Here is a 21,394-nt window from a genome sequence, read left to right as displayed (position 1 = left end):
CAGTTTCAACATGATCAAAGGAAGTAGTCTGCCCAGCCAGCCTGGCCCTGCCTGGGTATTTGGGTCCCTTACTGCTCCACTAATTGGGATCCTTTTAAAAGATCTGGCTACTCAGTTACCCATTGTCGCGGGTAGTGAGGTGTGCCTGGCCTCTCTGGCCAGATGTGCTAGCTGCATCTTGCAGCGCCCCAGAGAGCCAGGTTTCAGGGGCCCTTTATTTGCTGTTTCTGAAAGGACTGAATATGTCTGTGTTCTGTGCTGCATGTGTTGCTTCTGGCTGCTTGCAGCAGGCTGAGTGAGCCAAGCACCGCAAATATTTGTTTAAGGTGGTTGCTATCCAGAATCTCTGATGTCAAGGGAAGTAAAATTAATGCTAAAAGCAGGAAGAGTCTCTCGTTGGCCTTTGGAATGCACGTGGCTGGACTTGATTCATTCCACATGTTTGGTAACCTTCCTGAGTTTACAGGAACACTTAATAACATTTTAAGCTCTTTCCTAGTAGAAGGAAGAGGTTACTGTCCTTTCCACTGGTAGTCAGCAAACATGTTTCTAGAACTCTGTGGCATATTGGAAAGAGGACTGGGTTGAGGGTCAGAGCACTAGTTCTATCAGATAGCAACTTGGTGAACTTGGACACCTGGGTCTCAGTGTTCTCATTTGTGAAATGGAAATGTTGGACTAGTGCAAGTGATTCGTAGACTTTCACGTGCATTGGAATCGCCCAGAGGGCTTGGTAAGTCACAGATGGCTGGGTCCATCCCTCAGAGTTTCTGATTCAGGTGGAGCCTGAGAATCTGCATTTCCATAAATTCCCAGGCGATGCTGAGGTGGCTGCTGTAGGGACTGCACTTTGAGAACCGTTGGACTAGATGATCTCCCTGAGGCTGTCTCTTTGTGAAATGACTCTGTAGAGCATGGAGCATGGTGGGGAATAGCCAGAGGATATAGAAGGCTGGCTCTGAGCCTGTCTTTTAACCAGAGTAAGAGGTAGCATCCAGCGTGTGACCCAAGGGGCACCAAAAATTAGTTCTTTTCCCAGCCTGCCATGAGCCTGGAACCTCTACCACAAGTCTCTTGGTTGGCTTCCAGTCCCTGTTAGAACCTAAGGGGTGGAATGGTGATAGAAACCAACCAGGTCATCTTTGAAGCAGGGTATATTGCAAGAATATAAATGCTGACAATTATTGGCAAAGTAAACTGACACTTACTTACTGTTTCATAAAGGCTGGCATCGGTGCTTTCTTTACCTACTTTTATTATTTTTTAAAGATTTTATTTATTTATTTGAGAGAGAGAGAGACAAGTAGGGGCAGCAGCAGACAGAGGGAGAGGGAGAAGCAGGTTCCCTGCTGAGCAAGGAGCTCAACCCCAGGACCCTGGGATCATGACCTGAGCCGAAGGCAGACGCCTAACTGACTGAGCCACCCAGGCGCCCCTATCCACCCACTTTTATTTATCAAAAACTCACCGTGTGCCGGATACTCTACTAGGTGCCTCATGTGAGCCATTCTATATAATAGTCACAAAATTTATACAAAATAGTACTGACTTATGAGGAAACAGATTCAGAGAGGTTAAGTGGCTAGCTCATGGTCACATAGCTGGTAAGTAGCAGAGAGCAGAGTTAGATGAAACCTCTAATACCAAAGGTAGAAACTTTAAAAATCGATTTTACTGAGTAATCATTTACATACAATAAACTATACCCATTGAAAGGATACAACTGAATGAGTTTTGACACATGAATATACTTGTGAAACCTCCACCAATGATCATAATACAGAACACATCCATCACTTCCAAAAGTTTCCTCCTTCTGTGTGACAGTCTTTCCTTGCCACCTGCCCAGCCTCAGGCAACTACTGGTCTCATTCCTGGTGCTCCAGATTAGAATACATTTCCTAGAATTTTATATAAATGGAATTGTACATTATGTAGTAGTTTTTTGGTCTGTCTTCCTTTACTCAGAGCACTTTAAGATTCATCCATATTGTTGCATCTATTACTAGTTCATTCCTTTTTATTGCTGAGCAGTATTTCATTGTAGGGTTATATCACAGTTCATTCATTCACTTGTTGATGGAGATTTTTTTTCCCCTGGTTTTTGGTTGCTATGAATAAAGTTCTGTGAATATTTATGTACAGGTCTTTGTGGGGACATATATTTTCATTCTCTTAGGGAAGTGACTTTCAGTTTCAGCTCTGATATGTAAGGAGATTGGAAGTCATTGCTCCCATCCTTACAGGAAAAACTGGGCGAGCTGGAAATGAATGACTTTTTTGGGACCCATCAGAGAACTAAGGTCAGAGGGCAAACAGCCACCCCTAAATCTGCAGAGACAGGTACAAATAGAGAGATACAGCATTTGCGATTTGCTTACATGGAGCAGAAGGCACTGGACTTCATAGATAGTAGGACCACTTACTTGACTAGTAATTTTGACAAATTGCTGGAGTCTATATGTGGGCCAGCATGAGAGTGAGAAAACTCCTGGGGGCCACAGTCGAAGGCAGACCCCCACAACGAGTATGATTGTTCCCTCCGGGAACTCCATCAGTCTCTCAAAGTGAGGACCTGGGAAAGGAGCCTTCCTGGCCCTGGCTGGCTGGAGAGACGAGGAGCCATTGCCACACACTGGAAGTCTGCTCCATGACAAAGTCCTCCTTTCTAGGGAAAAACCTTTACCCCTGGGTGATACGGAAACTGTACCCCACCTGGGAGAAGGGCATTGCGCCCTACCCCCATTCCAGCTGACTCCAGAATTCCTATCACACTTAAGAAGCAAGACAAACAAAAACAAAAACAGGGGCGCCTGGGTGGCTCAGTTGGTTAAGTGACTGCCTTCAGCTCAGGTCATGATCCTGGAGTCCCAGGATCGAGTCCCGCATCGGGCTCCCTGCTCAGCGGGGAGTCTGCTTCTCCCTCTGACCCTCTTCCCTCCCATGCTCTCTATCTCTCATTCTCTCTCTCTCAAATAAATAAATAAAATCTTTAAAAAAACAAAAACAAAAACAAAAAAACAAAAACAATGACAGTCACAAGGGGGCAGGGTTTTAAGGAAATAGATTGGGAATGCTGCAGCTAGGGTGGGGACTGGGGGACAGGGCGGGGGAAAAAATGCTATGGCCCTGGAGGAGGGACAGAAATACCTGTGAAGGCCACATCCCAGAGATGCTGGACCACTCAAGGACTGAGACTTAACCAGAAGAGTATAGAATGCTCCCCACAACTCCTGCCACACCAACCAGCCTCTAGTATACAGTGGGTTACAGCTGAAAGAGCTGCAGGACACAGATGCTCTCTAAGGAGGAATACTTGGGGAAGATCAAAATTAAGGTGAGACAAAAACAAGGACACCAGAGCAATTTGAGGCCTTTAATACCTATTAGTGACAACACACCTTAAACACAGTCTACTTTCTACCCATATTAACATACACTACATCTATTTGCTTTTTTTCCTACTGACATAACATGTCTGGGGTTCAGCCCAAAATTACAAGGTATGCCAAAAGGCAATCAAGAGTAGTTTGAAGGGCGCCTGGGTGGCTCAGTTGGTTAAGCGACTGCCTTCGGCTCGGGTCATGATCCTGGAGTCCCGGGATCGAGTCCCGCATCGGGCTCCCTGCTCGGCAGGGAGTCTGCTTCTCCCTCTGACCCTCCTCCCTCTCATGATCTCTGTATCTCATTCTCTCTGTCTCAAATAAATAAATAAAATCTTTAAAAAAAAAAAAAAAAGAGTAGTTTGAAGAAACAAAGTAATCAAAACCAGACTCAGATATGACACAGGATTTAAAGTATTTAATTTAAAGTAACTATGAGGATTTATGGGGTGCCTGGGTGGCTCAGTTGGTTAAGTGTCCAACTCTTGATTTCAGCTCAGGTCATGATCTCAGGGTCGTGAGTTCAAACTCCATTATGGGCTCTGTGCTGGGTGTGGAGTCTGCCTAAGGTTCTCTCTCTCCCTCTCCCTTTGCCCCTCTCCCCCCAGCTCATGCTCTTTCTCGCAAAAAAAAATAAATAAATAAATAAAATAAAAAATAAAATAAACTATGAGGATTTAAAGTAACTGTGATAAAAATAGACTCAAAATGGTTGAAGAACCTAAATGTGAGACAGGAGTCCATCAAAATCCTAAAGGAGAACACAGCAACCTCTTCGACCTCACCCGCAGCAACTTCTTCCTAGAAACATTGACAAAGACAAGGGAAGCAAGGGCAAAAATGAACTATTGGGACTTCATCAAGATAAAAAGCTTTTGCAAAGCAAAAGAAACAGTCAACAAAACCAAAAGACAACCGACAGAATGGGAGAAGATATTTGCAAATGACATATCAGATAAAGGGCTAGTATCCAAAATCTATAAAGAACTTATCAAACTCAACACCCAAAGAACAAATGATCCAATCAAGAAATGGGCAGAAGACATGAACAGACATTTTTCCAAAGAAGACATCCAAATAGCCAACAGACACATGAAAAAGTGCTCAATATCGCTCGGCATCAGGGAAATCCAAATCAAAACCTCAATGAGATACCACCTCAGACCAGTCAGAATGGCTGAAATTAACAAGTCAGGAAACGACAGATGTTGGCGGGGATGTGAAGAAAGGGGAACCCTCCTACACTGTTGGTGGGAATGCAAGCTGGTGCAGCCACTCTGGAAAGCAGTATGGAGGTTCCTCAAAAAGTTGAAAATAGAGCTACCATACAACCCAGCAATTGCACTACTGGGTATTTACCACAAAGATACAAATGTAGGGATCCGAAGGGGTACATGCATCCCGATGTTTATAGCAGCAATGTCCACAATAGCCAAACTATGGAAAGAGCCAGGATGTCCATCAACAGATGAATGGATAAAGAAGATGTGGTGTATATATACAATGGACTATTATGCAGCTATCAAAAGGAATGACATCTTGCCATTTGCAATGACGTGGATGGAACTGGAGGGTATTATGCTGAGCGAAATAAGTCAATCAGAGAAAGACATGTATCATATGATCTCACTGATATGAGGAATTCTTAATCTCAGGAAACAAACTGAGTGTGGCTGGAGTGGTGGGGGGTGGGAGGGATGGGGTGTCTGGGTGATAGACATTGGGGAGGGTATGTGCTATGGTGAGCGCTGTGAATTGTGTAAGACTGTTGAATCACAGACCTGTACCTTTGAAACAAATAATACATTATATGTTTAAAAAAAAAGAAGAAGATAGCAGGAAGGGAAAAATGAAGGGGGGGGAATCGGAGGGGGAGACAAACCATGAGAGACTATGGACTCTGAGAAACAAACTGAGGGTTCTTGAGGGGAGGGCATGGGGGGATGGGTTAGCCTGGTGATGGGTATTAAAGAGGGCATGTACTGCATGGAGCACTGGGTGTTATATGCAAACAATGAATCATGGAACACTACATCAAAAACTAATGATGTAATGTATGGTGATTAACATAACATAATAAAATAAAATAAAAAAATAAAGTAACTGTGATATGTTACTTTAGGACTCTAATGGAAAAAGTAGACAACATGAAGGAACAGATGGGTAATGTAATCACAGAGAGGAAGATTATAAGAAAGAGTCAAAAGGAGGGATGCTTGGGTGACTCATTCAGTTAAGCGTCTGCCTTCAGCTCAGGTCATGATCCTGGGGTCCTGGATCGAGTCCCGTGTAAGGCTCCTTGCTCAGCAGGGAGCCTGCTTCTCCCTCTGCCTGCCACTCCCCCCTGCTTGTGCTCTCTCTCTCCCTCTGGCAAATAAATAAATAAAATATTTTTTAAAAAGAGTCAAAAGGAAATACTAGAAATAACACAAAAACAAATGAAGAATGCTTTCTTTTCTTTTTCGACAGGGAGAGAGAGAGGCAGGGAAGGGGCAGAAGGAGAGGGAGAGAGAGAATCTCAAGCAGGCTCCACACCCAGCATGGAGCCCCACAGGGGGCTGGATCCCATGACCCTGAGATCATGACCCAAGCTGAAATCAAGAGTCAGAGGCTCAACCAACTGAGCCACCCAGGCGCCCCCCCACCCCTTTTAGGAATGCTTTTGAGGGGCTCAGTGACAAACTTGACACAGCTGAGGAAAGAATCAGTGAATGTGAAGATAGGGCAATAGAAACTTACCAAACTGAAATGCAAAGAGAAAATAAGTAATGACTAATAATAATAATAACAGAACAGAAAATTTAAGAAATGTGGTACAATATTGAAAGGTATGACATTTCTCTTAGTTAAGTATCTATGGTAGGGGCGCCTGGGTGGCTCAGTCATTGGGTGTCTGCCTTCGGCTCAGGTCATGATCCCAGGGTCCTGGGATCGAGCCTTGAATCGGGCTCCCTGCTCAGCGGGAAGCCTGCTTCTCCCTCTCCCACTCCCCCTGCTTCTGTTCCCTCTCTCACTGTCTCTCTCTTTGTCAAATAAATAAATAGAATCTTAAAAAAAAAAAAAAATCGATGGTAGACAGAATTCTGAGATGGCCCCCAAGATTCCTGCTCCCTGGTCTATACATCCTGTGTAATTCCCTCCATTGAATGTGGGTGGGCCCTGTGAATATGACTAGAGATCACTCCTATGATTAGGTCACGTTATATGGCAAAGGTGAAAGGATTTTGCAGATGTAGTTAAAGTCCCTAGTTGATTTGAGTTAATCAAATGGATATTCTGGGTAGGCCTGACCTAATCAGGCGAGCACTCTTAAAAGAGTGTCTAATAGTCCGAGAGGCCATCTTCTGGCTTGCAAGAAGTGAACTGCCATGAATTATGCAACTGTAAAGATATGAATTCTGTAGACAACCACATAATCTTGGAGGAGGACCCCAAACCTTAGATAAAATTGCAACTATGGTTGACACCTTGACTGCAGCCCTGTGAAACGCTGAGTAGAGGACCCAGTTAAGCCACACCCAGACTCCTGAACCATGAGAAATGTGAGATTATAAATTCGGGTTGTTTTAAACCACTAAGTTTGTAGCAATTTATTATGCAGTGTAGAAAAATTAATGCAGTACCCATGGATTGAATTCTGGGGTCACAGGATAATGTGTATTTAACTTTGTAAGAAACTGCTAAACAGTTTTCCAAAGACTGCATATCTTTTTACATCCCCACCAGCAACGTATGAGAGTTTCATTCGCCAGCATTTGGTATTGTCTGTCTTCTTAATTGTAGCCATTCTAGTGGGTACGGAGCGATAGCTCATTATGGCTTTAATCTGCCTTTCTTTGTTGACAATCTTTTCACAGGCTTGTTGGCCATTCATGTATCTTCTTTTGGGAAGTGTCTGTTCAAATATTTTGTCTATGTCTTAATTTATTTATTTTTCTTAATTCTTTATATACTCTGGATAAATGTCCTTTGCCAGATTTGTATATTGCAAATATTTTCTCTCATTCTGTGGCTTGAGTTTTCATTTTCTTAGTGGGGTCCCGAACCATGTGAGAGTAAGTTATTATATATCATCATGATCATAGCTTTTTAATATTTCAGCAGATATTTCCTAAGAATAAAGATATTCTCTTACATAACCACAGTATAATTAGCAACTTCAGCAAATTGAGCACAGATACAGTATTTAATCTACTGACTCCGCCAATTTTTGCAATTGATTAAGTAGTGTTCTTCATTGCCTTATTTGCCCCTCCAGTATAGGATCCGATCTAAAGTCAGGGTGCTTTTAGTTGTCATGTCTCTTTTGCCTCTTTTAATCTGGAATGTTTCCACAGCCTATGGTGTTTTTTTTTTTTTTTTATGGCATTGACATTTTCGAAGAATAAAGTCATTTTACAAAATAGAATATTCCTCATTTTGGGTTTGTCTGTTGTTTCCTTATGGTTAGATTCAGGTTATGCATCCCTAGCTGGAAAACTACCTAACTGGTGCTAGGTCCTTCTGAGGGCATCCCGGAGACTGGTGATACCCATCTGCCCCTCGTTGGTAATGCTAATCTTCATCACCTTGTCAGAGTGTTATCCAATTTATTGTATGCTTACAGTTTTTTTTCCCTCACAAATAATAAGCAATCCATGGAAATAGTGTTCCAGGCAAAGGATATAGCAAGTATGAAGGCCCTGAATCAGGAATACGCCTGTAGCGTTGGAAAAACAGCATGGAAGCAATATGGCCGAAGCAGAGTGAGTGAGAGTGAGACAGTTGAAGAGGCCAGAGAGGTAGGAGGTGGCCGACTGTATGGGCTGTAGAGGCTATTGTACAGAATTTGGTTTCATACTGACCAGATGAGGGAGCTACCAAAGGTCGAGAAGGAGTAATCTGTCATTTTTTGTTTGGTTACTGCTGTTTAAGGGCCCCAAGTTTGGAGGGCCTAGGTTTCAGTGAAACAATCCAGTTCCAGAACTGGGCAGCAAGTGGAGACTTGAATTAAGGGACAAGACAGAAGCTCAATGAAGTGCTGGGGCCCCAGGTCTTAGATGGCCCAACAGGATGTGCTGGTGAACTCCTGAGCGCTGTTAGAGGGCCCGTTTGGTCTTTGCCACTGGTCTGCAGAAAAGTTAGAGTCTAAGTGGGGCTCAGCCTGTGGACGGGAGCAATGATCCCTTGGGGAGGAGATGGGGGCCGCAGGGATCCAGAGCCAGGCTGGTCCCAATCTCTAGCAGCCGACTCTGTTTTCCAAGGTGAGAACTCGACAAATTGGATTTGCTTATCGATCCTCATGGTAGAAGTCCAGTGGCCTCCTCTCTCATGCCAAGTATTCATTCCTAATTTCCACTCCCTCCCTCATTTGCGAAACGTGTAGTAAGTACCACTTGTGTACCAGATGACATGTGTCTGTGGAGACAGGTCCTTGGGGGTAATGCCTTGCTCTTGTTAGCCAAACTGAAGAAGTGATTCAATGATACCAATTCCAGGGTCAACTAATAATAATTGGTATTTTTCAGTAGGGTAGGGGGTGAGAAGGGTGTAGGGGATGAGGAGTTTTCAGTAGATACAGTATAGGGTGGAGATTAAGATTGTGGGCTCTAGGGGTGCCTGGGTGGCTCAGTCGTTAGGCGTCTGCCTTCGGCTCAGGTCATGATCCCGGGGTCCTGGGATCGAGCCCCGCATCGGGCTCTCTGCTCCGCGGGGAGCCTGCTTCTCCCTCTCCCTCTCCCCTTCCCCCTGCTTGTGTTCCCTCTTGTGTCTCTCTCTGGCAAATAAATAAATAAAATCTTAAAAAAAAAAAAAAAAGAGTGTGGGCTCTGGAGTTAGACTGAGTTCAAATCCCAGCTCTGCCACCTACTTACTAGCTGTGTGATCTTGGGAAAGTCCCTTAACCGTTTTGTTCCCGTGTTTCCTCATCTGTAAAATGTAGTTAGTGATAATACCTACCTTATAAGGTTTTTGTGAGAGTTAAATGCATTACTATATGTAAAGTCCATAAAACAGAGCCTGATGTAGTTATTACTTGTAAGTATTAGCTATTAGCGTTATCATAGTTAGTGCCCATCTTTGATGGAATGGTTCAGATGAAAGGGATCCACAGTTATTCCTTGTTTCTCCTTTTCTTCCATCCTTAGGAAGAGTCCTGCGGCCCAAGAGCCGGTGGACTAGACTGGCGGGTTCCTCAGTTCCAAGCTGTGCGGAGCAGCTGGGGACATTAAGGGTGTGCAAGACTCAGGAAGCCTTGCCAAGGATGCAGACAAAAGATACGTCAGTGAAAGCATCCTTTGTAAATTACATCAGCTACAGATCCCTGGGTGAGTTCAAAGGGGAAAAAAAAAAGACTCCATCCATCCAACTGCTTTCTCAGCCTACTCAAATGCAGTCATCTCACTTCTCAGAACAATCACAGTGCATTTATATCTCTTTATATCTCAGTCCTGATGAACTGGACTTGGCATCCCCAAAGTCCCAAAGACCTTCACATTCTCATAGTCAGACCCAAGGCCTTCTTCCCTCTGGCTACCCTTCCTGGGTGCAATAAAGATGAAGATATACTTGATTTTTTTGTTTAGCTTGTTACTGTGGGAAATTGTAAACATGTACTGCAGCAGATGGTGCTCCCATAGCATCCCCCCTGCTAGCCATCTCTGATTTTAGCCACTGCTGGAATGGACAGTTCCATGCAAGCTCAGACCCATCTCGCAGGGACAGTATCCTACCTTTAGTATGTTACTCTTTTCTTTCTACTTACTGCCCCAGGCCCTTTTCCTATACTCTGGGTAGCCCCCAACCAATGGGGATGGGTGAATGTGTTTTTCTCCCACACTTTAGGTAGTCAAATTTTGGGAGGCATTCTGTATGCCTCTCAGGTTGTCCTGGCATATGTGAGTCCCCACTGCCCACAGTGGTGACCTCAGTAACATTCTTATATTTTCCACCTTCTCTGTTGCCCTTGTCCAACTCCCTTAATCCTGCTCCCTGGAATTGAATCCCAAATAACTACCAGCACCCACGTCTTTGTCTTAGGCTCTGCTTTTAGGGAATCTAAACTAAGAAATATGTAAAAGTAGATAGAACTGTATAATGAATCTCCTTGTATTCATCACCCAGCTCAACAATGATCAACTCAGGGCTATTCTTGTTTTATCTCTACCTCACTCTTAACCCCCACCCCTAGATTATTTTTAAGCAGATCCAAGATACCATACAAAGATGCACTTTAAGCTTCCTTGAAACCCCTTTCCACTTTGGAGGGTGGCTTTCGGGGGTAAGATGATCAGATTAAGTTGCAGTCTTGCATTTGTTACTTAGTTTGCAGATACTGTATACCCAGTTTTTATTCTTAGTATACAGTAATGATACCTGTCTCCTAGCGAAACATTCTGACAACATTAACTATTTCTAGTTGCTCCCCTGCACAATGATTCCTGTGGTTCTCCCACTGCCCAAAGGTTAAAGCCCAAGAGCCTCGGCCCAGAGATACTCTGGTGTCATACAGCACTGAAATGGGAGGCAGAATGTCTCCGTTTCTGATCGGTAGTGTGTCTTCAAGCTCGTTATTTGATGGTTCAGAGAATCCACTTCTTCATCCGTCTGCCCTGCCAACTTTATAGGGTGGTTGGAAGATCACATGAGACCAGTATTTGAAAGCCTATTAAATTGTAGGACACTCTAATAAATGTAAAGTTCCCTATTCTCAAAGCCCTTCATAGGTTGGCCCTACCTTCCCTTTCAAGTCGTATTTTCCAGTGTACTCCAATAGACACTTTCTGTTCCATACTTGCTGGTGCATTCATTCAACAAACATTTACTGAGTGCCCAGGCACTGAGGTTATGGGCCTGAATTAGAAACAGTTCCTGGCTTAAAGGAGTATACTGGCTGGTAAGGAAGACAGACAGTGGCAATATAGTGTGTTAGTACACAGTGAGAAGAGTAAGCTGAAGGTGCTGCAGAATACTGCTAACTCGGGGAAGCTGAGCTGGGAAACGGATCTGGGAAGGCTGCTTGGTGGAGGAGCTAGGTGAGCTAAGAATGAAAGAAAATGAGTTCACTAAGCCGAACTGGGGAGGGAAGGCATTACAGGCAGAGGAAACAGTATGGGTGGAGGCCCAGAAGTGTGAAGCAGCTTGATGTATTCAGGGGAATTACAGCTGGTTTGGCAGAACTAAAGCGTGGAGTGCTTGGGAGTTGGAGTGGATGTCCAGTGATGTAGCTAGAAGAGTGAGCAAGGATCAGATGAGGGAGGTCCTTCTTGTCAAGGAATTTACCCTGAAGGTGACTGGGAACCTTTGGAAGGCTTAACCCTCAGGATATTATCAGGGCCTATTGGACCCAATTTTCTTAAGTGTCTGTTTTCAACAGTTCTAATTAATGGTGAGGATTGGTATTTCGTGACCCTTTTTTTTTGTCTGAGAGGTTTCCAAAAGAACAAAGAGAAACTTAGTTTTTTTAAAGAACAGAATGGAACTTACTCTGTCTTGCAATTACCATGTGAGCTCATTGAACCCTTTTATAAAGTTAAGATACATTATGGTATCTTACTGATCTTATTTTTTTATATCTTGAAACGCATTGCTATTTCAACATCTCGGGGATTATTTCATCATTACTCATCAATTATTCTTAACTATGGTAAAAAGACTAAAATAATAAGAAAATAAAAGAATCGTGGAATAGTCTGGAAGGATAATGCAATTCTAGAATAAATCACGACTATTACACCACCTTCCAGCTTTTTTAAATTGTGTTGTCCAAAGTCATTCATTGCCCTTCAAAAATATATAAAGAAGTTTGAAAACACATCTTTTTAGTTTTTTTAATTATTATTATTATTTGACAGAGAGACAGAGAGAGAGCACAAGTAGGAAGAGTGGCAAACAGAGGGAGAGGGAGAAGCAGGCTCCCAGCTGAGCAGGGAGCCCGATGGGGGCTTGATCCCAGGACCCTGGGATCATGTCCTGAGCCGAAGGCAGGCGCTCAACCGACTGAGCCACCCAGGCACCCCTCTTTTTAGTTTTTTTTAAGACTTTTATATACACAATTGAAAATTCAGAAATTTTAATTTTACACCAAGAGAAGAAAATTGAGAGGATGATGTTTCCCAATTATTAGATAAATCAGAAGATGAATCCAAAGAGACAGCAGCACTCTAGACTAATGGGGATGGTGAAATTGATCATATAAATGAAATCTCAGGCTGTGGGCCTAGAAATGTCGATATCCTAAATACGATTTTCAAGGTCAAGAATCTATGAGGGAACATTATATCTCCAAGGATGAAAAAGAAATACACTATTCTCATCCAGGTAGTAACTCAGTCGGAAAGACTTTATCAGGCCATATTTTGTGACAGGAACCTGGACTATCCCGTTTTGCTAAGAGGTCATGTGACATTATTCTTTTCTCTTTCATAATGTTTCTGCACAAAAATTTACTTGAAATCGTTCATAAGTGGATACATGCTGAAAGCAGATGTACATCCAAAGGTGAATGGATGGAAAAAGGTGATGCAGAAATGAAAAAGAAAACATCATTGAGAGGCACCTGGGTGGCTCAGTCGGTTGAGCATCCGACTCTTGGTTTCGGCTCAGGTCATGATCTCAGGGTTGTGAGATCTAGCCCCGTGTTAGGCTTTGCACTCAGCAGGGAGTTTGCTTGAGATTCTCTCCCTTTCCCTCTCTAAAAAAGAACCACATCATTGAATTGATCATTCTAATCGGTATTTAGAATTCTAAAAATGAAAATGGCTTGTAATTATGGAGCAAAGAAGATGGCTGTCCTCTCTTTAGCAAAATTATGAGCCATCAGTTTTCAGAAGTATTGCATTTTGACATTTTAAGTGTACGAATGAGAACCAGAGGCAATGATAAACTGAAACCTGTTAGAGATGTATCGGAAATCTGAAATCCGTATTTACGAGACGGATATGTTCCAGATTTGTGCATGACAGTTAATGAGCAGTTACATTCAAAGGACGTTGCCCATTTGGGGTAGATAGAAACCAGGAAAAGCTTCAAAACCGGGGAAATATAGATTACATTTGATATACTATGTCTAAATTCTTATTAAAGTTCCTAATCAAATTGTTTTTCATTACCCCTTTAACCTTAGTTCTGTTAATTATTTGTAAAATTACTTAAAATATAAAACTATAAAAAGGTCCATTGGACCCAGATGGTAAGTGGTTATGACTATTTTTCCTGGTATATTGAGAGTTAAGCAGGAGAATAATCTGGTTTCAAAGTTAGTAAATGACAGAGGTGCCTGGCTCCCTGTCAATGGAGCATGCGACGCTTGGTCTTGGAGGCTGTAAGTTCAAGCCTTGCGTTGGGTACAGAGATTACTTAAAAATAAAATCTTTAGGGGAGCCTGAGTGGCTCAGTCGGTTGAGCGTCCAACTCTTGGTTTCCGCTCAGGTCATGATCTCATGGGTTGTGGGACTGAGCCCTGCACTGGGCTCTGCACTCAGCAGGTAGTCTGCTTGAAAGATTCTCTCCCTCTGCCCTTCCCCCCAACCAATCAATCAATCAATCTTAAAAAAATAAAATCTTTAAAAAACAAACAACAACAACAACAAAAAACAAAGTTAGTAAATGACATGCAGGGGGGGTTAACTCAGATTTCACCAGTCTCTAGTTTCTATGTTATGATGTCTGACCAATAAATTGCTTACAGTCCCTGTGAGCTGGGCATTTCCGATGATGGAGATGGATGGATAGACTCTTCAGGGCAGCAGTGGCTCTCAGACGGATGAGTTTGTCCCAAGACTTGGCATTTGGGAGCTGAGGACTGCTGGCCCTTTTCAGTCTTTGTATGTAACTGTGCTGTGTGCCTGTGGTTCATCTTATCTCCCAATTGGGATGTAAGCCCCTATAGAGCCTGGACAATAGTGTCAATTCCTTTTGAATTTTCCTCTGTCTCTAGCACGTAGCAAATACATCAGAAATCTTTTCTGAATGGACAACGGTAAAGCTGAGCCGAAAACAAAATCAAGTGTCTCATTGTGATGGAGTGGGTAGAGGTCGGTTCAAGCACCATTCGTGGAGTCCTGGTTCTGTGCCAGGCCCGGTCCAAGAGACTAGGGGTGTGCTGCTTGTGTCTGTCCTCAGACGGCTCTTGGTCTAGCAAATCAGGTAGTCCAGGGAGAGCAACAGACACCCCTGCTACCTTGCTGTCTGGAGATCTCACAGCACGAGGCTCTGTTATGCCGTGTGCTTCACACACAGCCGACCTTTGGTTCAGGGTCTGAGGCTAACTATGTGCTCCAATTTCAGAATTCCTCCTTGGGGAACTCCCATTTCTGGTCTTCTGGTTCTTCCTCCTGACTACAGATGATCCTTATAATATGTTGTTCACTCTCTAAGGTGCAAATATTGTCAAGGATCTCCGAATTAACAAGGGCTTGGAGGTCTGGCCTTAGACTCACCTGCACATCCTTGATCTAATATGTGACCAGAAAACAAAACAGAGTGTTATCTGCATAGAGATCGGAATGAATGCACGAATAAATGAACAAATGGACAGGCAGTATTTCTAGGTTTATCAGGTCCATCTCTAGCTCAGCAATTTATTATGATTTGGGTCTAAAGGCTTCAAGCCGTATAATAATATCCATCCATTGAAATGTAGTCAGGCTATCGAGGATTTAGCTCTGCTTTGCTTCAGGGCTCACGTGCGAAGAGAGAAGCACTAACTGCAGAGCATGAGCATTGACACTTCAGTCAGATAGATCCAGGTTCAAATCTGTCGGTTATTGTGTGACCTTGGGCAGGTGTCTTTAATTTCTCTGGTCTGTCTCAGTTTCCAAATTTTAAGATGTAATAATTGCATCCACCTCAGGATGGTGAGGATAAAATGAGATCAGGTGTATAAAACACGTGGTACAATACCTGGCACAGGGTAAGCTCTCAAATGATAGCTGCTGGGGCGCCTGGGTGGCTCAGTCGGTTCAGCGTCTGCCTTCGGCTCAGGTCATGATCCCGGGGTCCTGGGATCGAGCCCCGCATCGGGTTCCCTGCTCAGAGGGAAGCCTGCCCTCCCTCTCCATCTGCCTCTCCCCCAGCTCATGCTCTCTCTCGTTTTCTCTCTCAAATAAATACCTAAAATCTTTTTTAAAAATGATAGGGGGCACCTGAGTGGCTCAGTCGATTAAACGGCTGTCTTTGGCTCAAGTCATGATCTCAGGGTCCTGGGATAGAGCCCCTGAGATACAGGTTCCCTGCTTCTCCCTCTCCTCCCCACTTTTGCTCTCTCTCGAATAAATAAATAAAATCTTTAATAAAAATAAAAATAAATGATAACTCGTGCTATTAGTATTTGGATCAGCCTGACGCCCTGAGGCGTCTGAGCCCTCCTCTGACGACCGGAGTGGCATGGTGTTGCAGGGCTCTTAGGGGGTTCCTCGCCAATTCTGGCAGGATTTTTCCTCTCCACGTGTTCCCTCTGAGGTTGGTGGAAGCTGCGGGCTCAGAATCAGGGCAGGGGTGAGGTGGTGCTGTCCAGTGGCTGTGTGCGTGCCCTCCGCTGTGCTGAGGGAGTCTGGGAGGAAACCGTGGGCATGGCAGAGGGGTTGCTAGGGCCAGAGGGGCTGAGGCACTCGTATTCCTCTGGCTTTGACTCTTTCATATGGAGCACCAGCTGCCTGGCCAGAGGATGACGCGCCTCCTGCTCTGCCTCACGTGGGCCATCTGCCATCTGCCTGGCATTCGAAATACACTGGGGCTTTTTACGTAAGAATCCAAGGAATTTCTATTTTCATTAGAAACTGTGTCCCTTTCTACATCCTTTGTGACTGAATATGAAAATAATAAAACCAGAGGCGGATGGCGTGCACAGGTTATATCCACGCTCCCCATGTGCACTCTCCAGAGATAACCCCAGTTCAGTTTGGGACGTATTCCTCCAGATGTTCTGCCTACCAGTATTCGGGGCATATGTGTTTTATGCAAGGAATGTGTTCCTGAGGATCCCATATCATTTGAGATTTGCATAATTCGAGACCAGGCTGAACAAAAGGCGGCCAGAATTTGTTTATTAGCTGAAGTGGCGCCACCATGTGGCAACAGTGTAAACATGGCTTTACAATTCATTTGGCCTTTGAAATGTGATTCTTGGTGACCTTTCAATTTGGGGAGATTTGCATTGTTTCAAATGTTGCACATAAACTGGGACTAAAATATTCTTATAGCAAAGTATTTCAAAGTCTTATAGTTTCAATTTATTTAAAATGTGACTACACTATGTTAACTTTAAAAAGGGGGTCATATTAAAAAGGCCGTTCTAAAACTTGCTTTTTAAAATTCAGATGACAACATCTTTGGACATTCTCTCATGCCGACAAATATACTTTTACATCTTTTAAAAGCTGTAGATCATTCCAGGATAGTAGCGTATCTGAATGTATTAACCAGTCTTCTGTATTGATGGATATTTCTCCCCAGGGATAAGGGATAAGGCCACCCTCTACTGCATTTCTGCCATCAGATTTATCCTTAGTACCAGGGACCTGGACACATCTAAGTAGATCTCAGTGCCAGCGTCTTGAAGCGAGAACAAATCAAATTTCTGCCTCTCGGGGACCACCAAGGACGTGGCAGCCCCGACCAAGGGCCCTGGAAGCCACTTGTATTTTTCTATTCCAAGCACACTTGGCCTTGTCACTGAACTGGCCTGGTCTGGTGTCACGGGGTGGATTCTCCGGAAGCAGATGCTGAAATCGAGTTTGAGGTGCAGGCTATTTATTAGGGATTTAATAATACCTGTGAAGTGAAAGGGGAGGAAGCAGCATTGGGCAGAGGAAGTTGAACTGCGAAACAGGCCAGTCACGGCTTTGGCCAATGTGGTAGGCAAGTGCCGGAGCAAGGCCTGTTCCTCAGAGCTATCCTGGGCTTGGCCTTTTTAGACCCCTGCAGTGCTCATTCGTAGGATGCAGGCTGTACCCGGAAGGACATGATCTCAGGCAAGGCAACTCTCTGCAGCCGAAGCCAACCCAAAAGGAGCTGACAACTGGAGATTGATGACTGACCCTGACTCCTGGGAGCTGGAGTAAGGCCTTCTTCGAAGCGGGATCTGGGCAGTACATCTCTGTGACAATCACATCTGGCCTCCTGTCTCTCCCCAGGTGCCTAAGAGGCCCCTCTGGACGTTTGGCAGCCCCGGGCAAGTTACATGGGAGGTTCCACTAGGGGGTTGGAAGTTTGCAAGCAGAAAGGCCTTGCTGCCCTGTAATGTAACGGCGGCCAGGCCGAGTAGCAACCAGTTCTCTCCCAGAGCACAGACACGAGGCTAGAGGGCTGGGTTTGGCGGCAGGTAGCTGTGTGCATTGTATGACTGTCCAGTTGTGTGTGTGTGTGAGTGAGATAGGGGGTTATCCTAGCTTCTACTGCCTTCATGAGGCATGAGGTGGCACTCGAGGAATTTTACTTGTTGGTTGATTTGTTCATGGGATTGCAGATAGACTATCGGGGTTAGTTTCGGTCACTGTCCCTCCCAGATTTGCTTCTTCTGTAAATTGGATGAAGGTGCCCTCCGTATTTGCTAATGACCTGCCACGTTTGCCTTTAAGCCCTGCTTTGAAAACAAGATATCAGGAAAGCATACTCTCAGGTTCTATCCACAGCATTAATAAGCCTCTCTCAGAGCGAAGCGGAGCAATACCTAGCCAGACTCCCTGCGTCAGAGTCTCTGCAGATGTGGCTGGGGTACTTATAATTTGAACAAGTTCCCAAGATGATTCTGATGAATGGCCAGAAGACTTGACTGTTGGGTAGCACTTGCTGCTTTCATTGTTCCCTTGGCTCTTCTTGTGTGAGTTTTATTTCTCCAGTCAGATTGTTTGCTTCAGGAGTATTATGTGTTCTAATGCTATGAGCTGGTGGACGTGTAGTAGGGGCTTAGTTTGCTATGGGTTACTCTGTGTGTGTGTGTGTGTGTGTGTGTGTATGCATAGGAGAGGAGAATCAACTATCAAGTATAGCAATGACATTTTTGCTGCCTTTTGATATGTATACAATTTCACACCCTTTTTCAATGCAGCTTGAAATTTGAAAGTAAATTAAATATGACTGAAAGCAAATAAAAGCAATTATAACAAGAATATGCTTTTTCATCTTCGACACAGAAGGCAAGAATATGCAATGGGAAAAAGTCTCTTCAACAAATGGTGTTGGAAAAACTGGTCAGCTACATGCAAAAGAATGAAACTGGACCACTTTCTTACACTGTGCACAAAAATAAACCCAAAATGGATTAAGGACCCTAAATGTGAGACCTGAAACCATAAAAATCCTAGAAGAGAGGGGCACCTGGGCGGCTCAGTTGGTTAGGCATCCGGCTCTTGATTTCAACTCAGGTCTTGATCTCAGGGTTGTGAGTTTAAGCCCTGCATTGGGCTCTATGCTGGGAAAAAAAAAAGTCCTAGGGGAGCCTGGGTGGCTCAGTCGGTTAAGCGTCTGATTCTTGATTTTGCCTCAGGTCATGATCTCAGGGTTGTGAGATTGAACCCCACATTGGGCTCTATGCTCAGCCCCAAGTCTGCTTTGACCCTCTCCCTCAGTTCCTGCCCCCCCCCACTCACACTTGCTTTCTCTCTCTAAAATAAATAAACAAACAAATAAATAAATAAAATCTTTTTAAAAAAGTCCTAGAAGAGAGCACAGCAGTAGTTTCTCTGACATTGGTCATAGCAACATCCTTCTGGATATGTCTCCTGAGGCAAGGGAAACAAAAGCAAAAACAAACTATTGGGACATCAAAATAAAAAACTTTTGCAGATGAGATCTTGCCATTTGCAACGACGTGGATGGAACTGGAGGGTATTATGCTGAGCGAAATAAGTCAAAAAGAGAAAGACATGTATCATATGACCTCACTGATATGAGGAATTCTTAATCTCAGGAAACAAACTGAGGGTTCCTGGAGTGGGGGGTGGGGTGGGAGGGATGGGGTGACTGGGTGATAGACACTGGGGAGGGTATGTGCTCTGGTAAGCGCTGTGAATTGTGCAAGACTGTTGAATCTCAGATCTGTACCTCTGAAACAAATAATGCAATATATGTTAAGAAAAAAAAAAAAAGAAGATAGCAGGAGGGGAAGAATGAAGGGGGGGAAATCGGTGGGGTAGACGAACCATGAGAGACGATGGACTCTGAAAAACAAACTGAGGGTTCTAGAGGGGAGGGGGGTGGGGGGATGGGTTAGCCTGGTGATGGGTATTAAAGAGGGCACATTCTGCATGGAGCACTGGGTGTTGTGCACAAGCAATGAATCATGGAACACTACATCTAAAACTAATGATGTAATGTATGGTGATTAACATAACAATAAAAAAATTTAAAAAAAAACTTTTGCAGAGCAAAGGAAACAACCAAGAAAACTAAAGACAACCTACTGAATGGGAGAAGATAGTTGCAAACGACATATCTGGCAAAGGGTTAGTATCTAAAATACATGAAGAACTTACACAGTTCAACACCAAAAAACCAAATAATCCAATTTAAAAATGGGCAGAAGACAAGAACAGACATTTCTCCAAAGAAGACATCTAGATGTCCAACAGACACATGAAAAGACGCTCAACATCACTGATCATCAGGGAAATGCAAATCGAAACTATAATGAGATAGCACCTCACACCTGTCAGAATGGCTAAAATTAAACACAAGAGGGGCGCCTGGCTGGCTCAGTCGGCAGAGCATATGACTCTTAATCTCAGAGTTGTGAGTTCAAGCCCCACGTTGGGCATAGAGTTTACTTTAAAAAAATAAAAGAAAACCCACAAGAAACAACAAGCGTTGGTGAGGATGTGGAGAAAAAGGAACCTTCTGGCATTGGTGGGAATGCAAACTGGTGCAGCACTGTACAAGACAGTATGGAGTTTGCTCAAAAAATTAAAAATAGAACTACCCTGGGGCGCCTGGGTGGCTCAGTCAGTGAAGCATCCGACTCTTAATTTTGGTTCAGGTCACGATCTTAGGGTCCTGAGATCGAGACCCAGGTCGGTCTCTGCATGAAGCCTGCTTGAGATTCTTTCTCTCTCTCTGCCCCTATCCCCTGCTCTCTCTCTCTCTCTCTCTCTCTCAAAAAAAAAAAAAAAAATAGAACTACCCTACAATCCAGTAATGGCACTACTAGGTATTTACCCAAAGAATACAAAAACACTAATTCAAGGGGATATATGCACCCCTATGTTTATTGTAGCATTATTTACAATAGCCAAACTATGAAAGCAGCCCAAATGTTCATTGATAGATGAATGAATAAAGAAGATATGGTATATATATATATATATTACACACACACACAATGGAATATTATTCAGTCATAAAAATAATGAAATCTTGCCATTTTCAACAACATGGATGGATCTAGAAAGTATAATCCTGAGTGAAATAAGCCAGTCAGGGGGCACCTGGCTGGCTTAGTTGGTAGAGCATGCGACTCTTGATCTCGGGGTTGTGAGTTTGAGCCCCATGTTGAGTGTAGAGATTACTTAAAAATAAAGTCTTTTAAAAAATACAGTTTATTTTCTTAGACAGGTGAAACATATCTCAAGATTTATTAGCTTTATAGTCTTGGGCAAGTTGCTTTATTTCTCTGAGACATTGTCTTTCATCTTTAAAATGGGAATTGTAATAATACCTAATCTACAGGCTGATTATATAATCTAAATGTAATATGAAAATACAACAGTTAACATAATACCTGTTACATAATCATTGGCCAATAGATATTAAATGCTATTATTATGTATAATAATAGTGATGATGATGATGTTTGTATCCTCACTCACAACCCAATCTATATAACCTGGAGCAAGTCACCTTACCTTTCTGAGCTCCAGTTTCCTCATCTATAAAATAGGGACAACAAAACTTGTTATAGGGTGGTTATGAGGACAAAATGAGGTGTGTGTTGAGAGTGCTTTTTAAACTGGAGCTCGTGAAGCCCCACATCTAACTTACTTATACTAACTTACTTAAGCTTATTTGCTTAATAAATTCTTCCAAAATAGCAACGATAC

The sequence above is a fragment of the Neomonachus schauinslandi genome, chromosome X (assembly GCF_002201575.2).
Source record: "Neomonachus schauinslandi chromosome X, ASM220157v2, whole genome shotgun sequence".
Classification (NCBI taxonomy): Eukaryota; Metazoa; Chordata; class Mammalia; order Carnivora; family Phocidae; genus Neomonachus; species Neomonachus schauinslandi.
The sequence above is the reverse complement of the archived record's forward strand: the minus strand, read 5'-3'. Positions refer to the sequence as shown.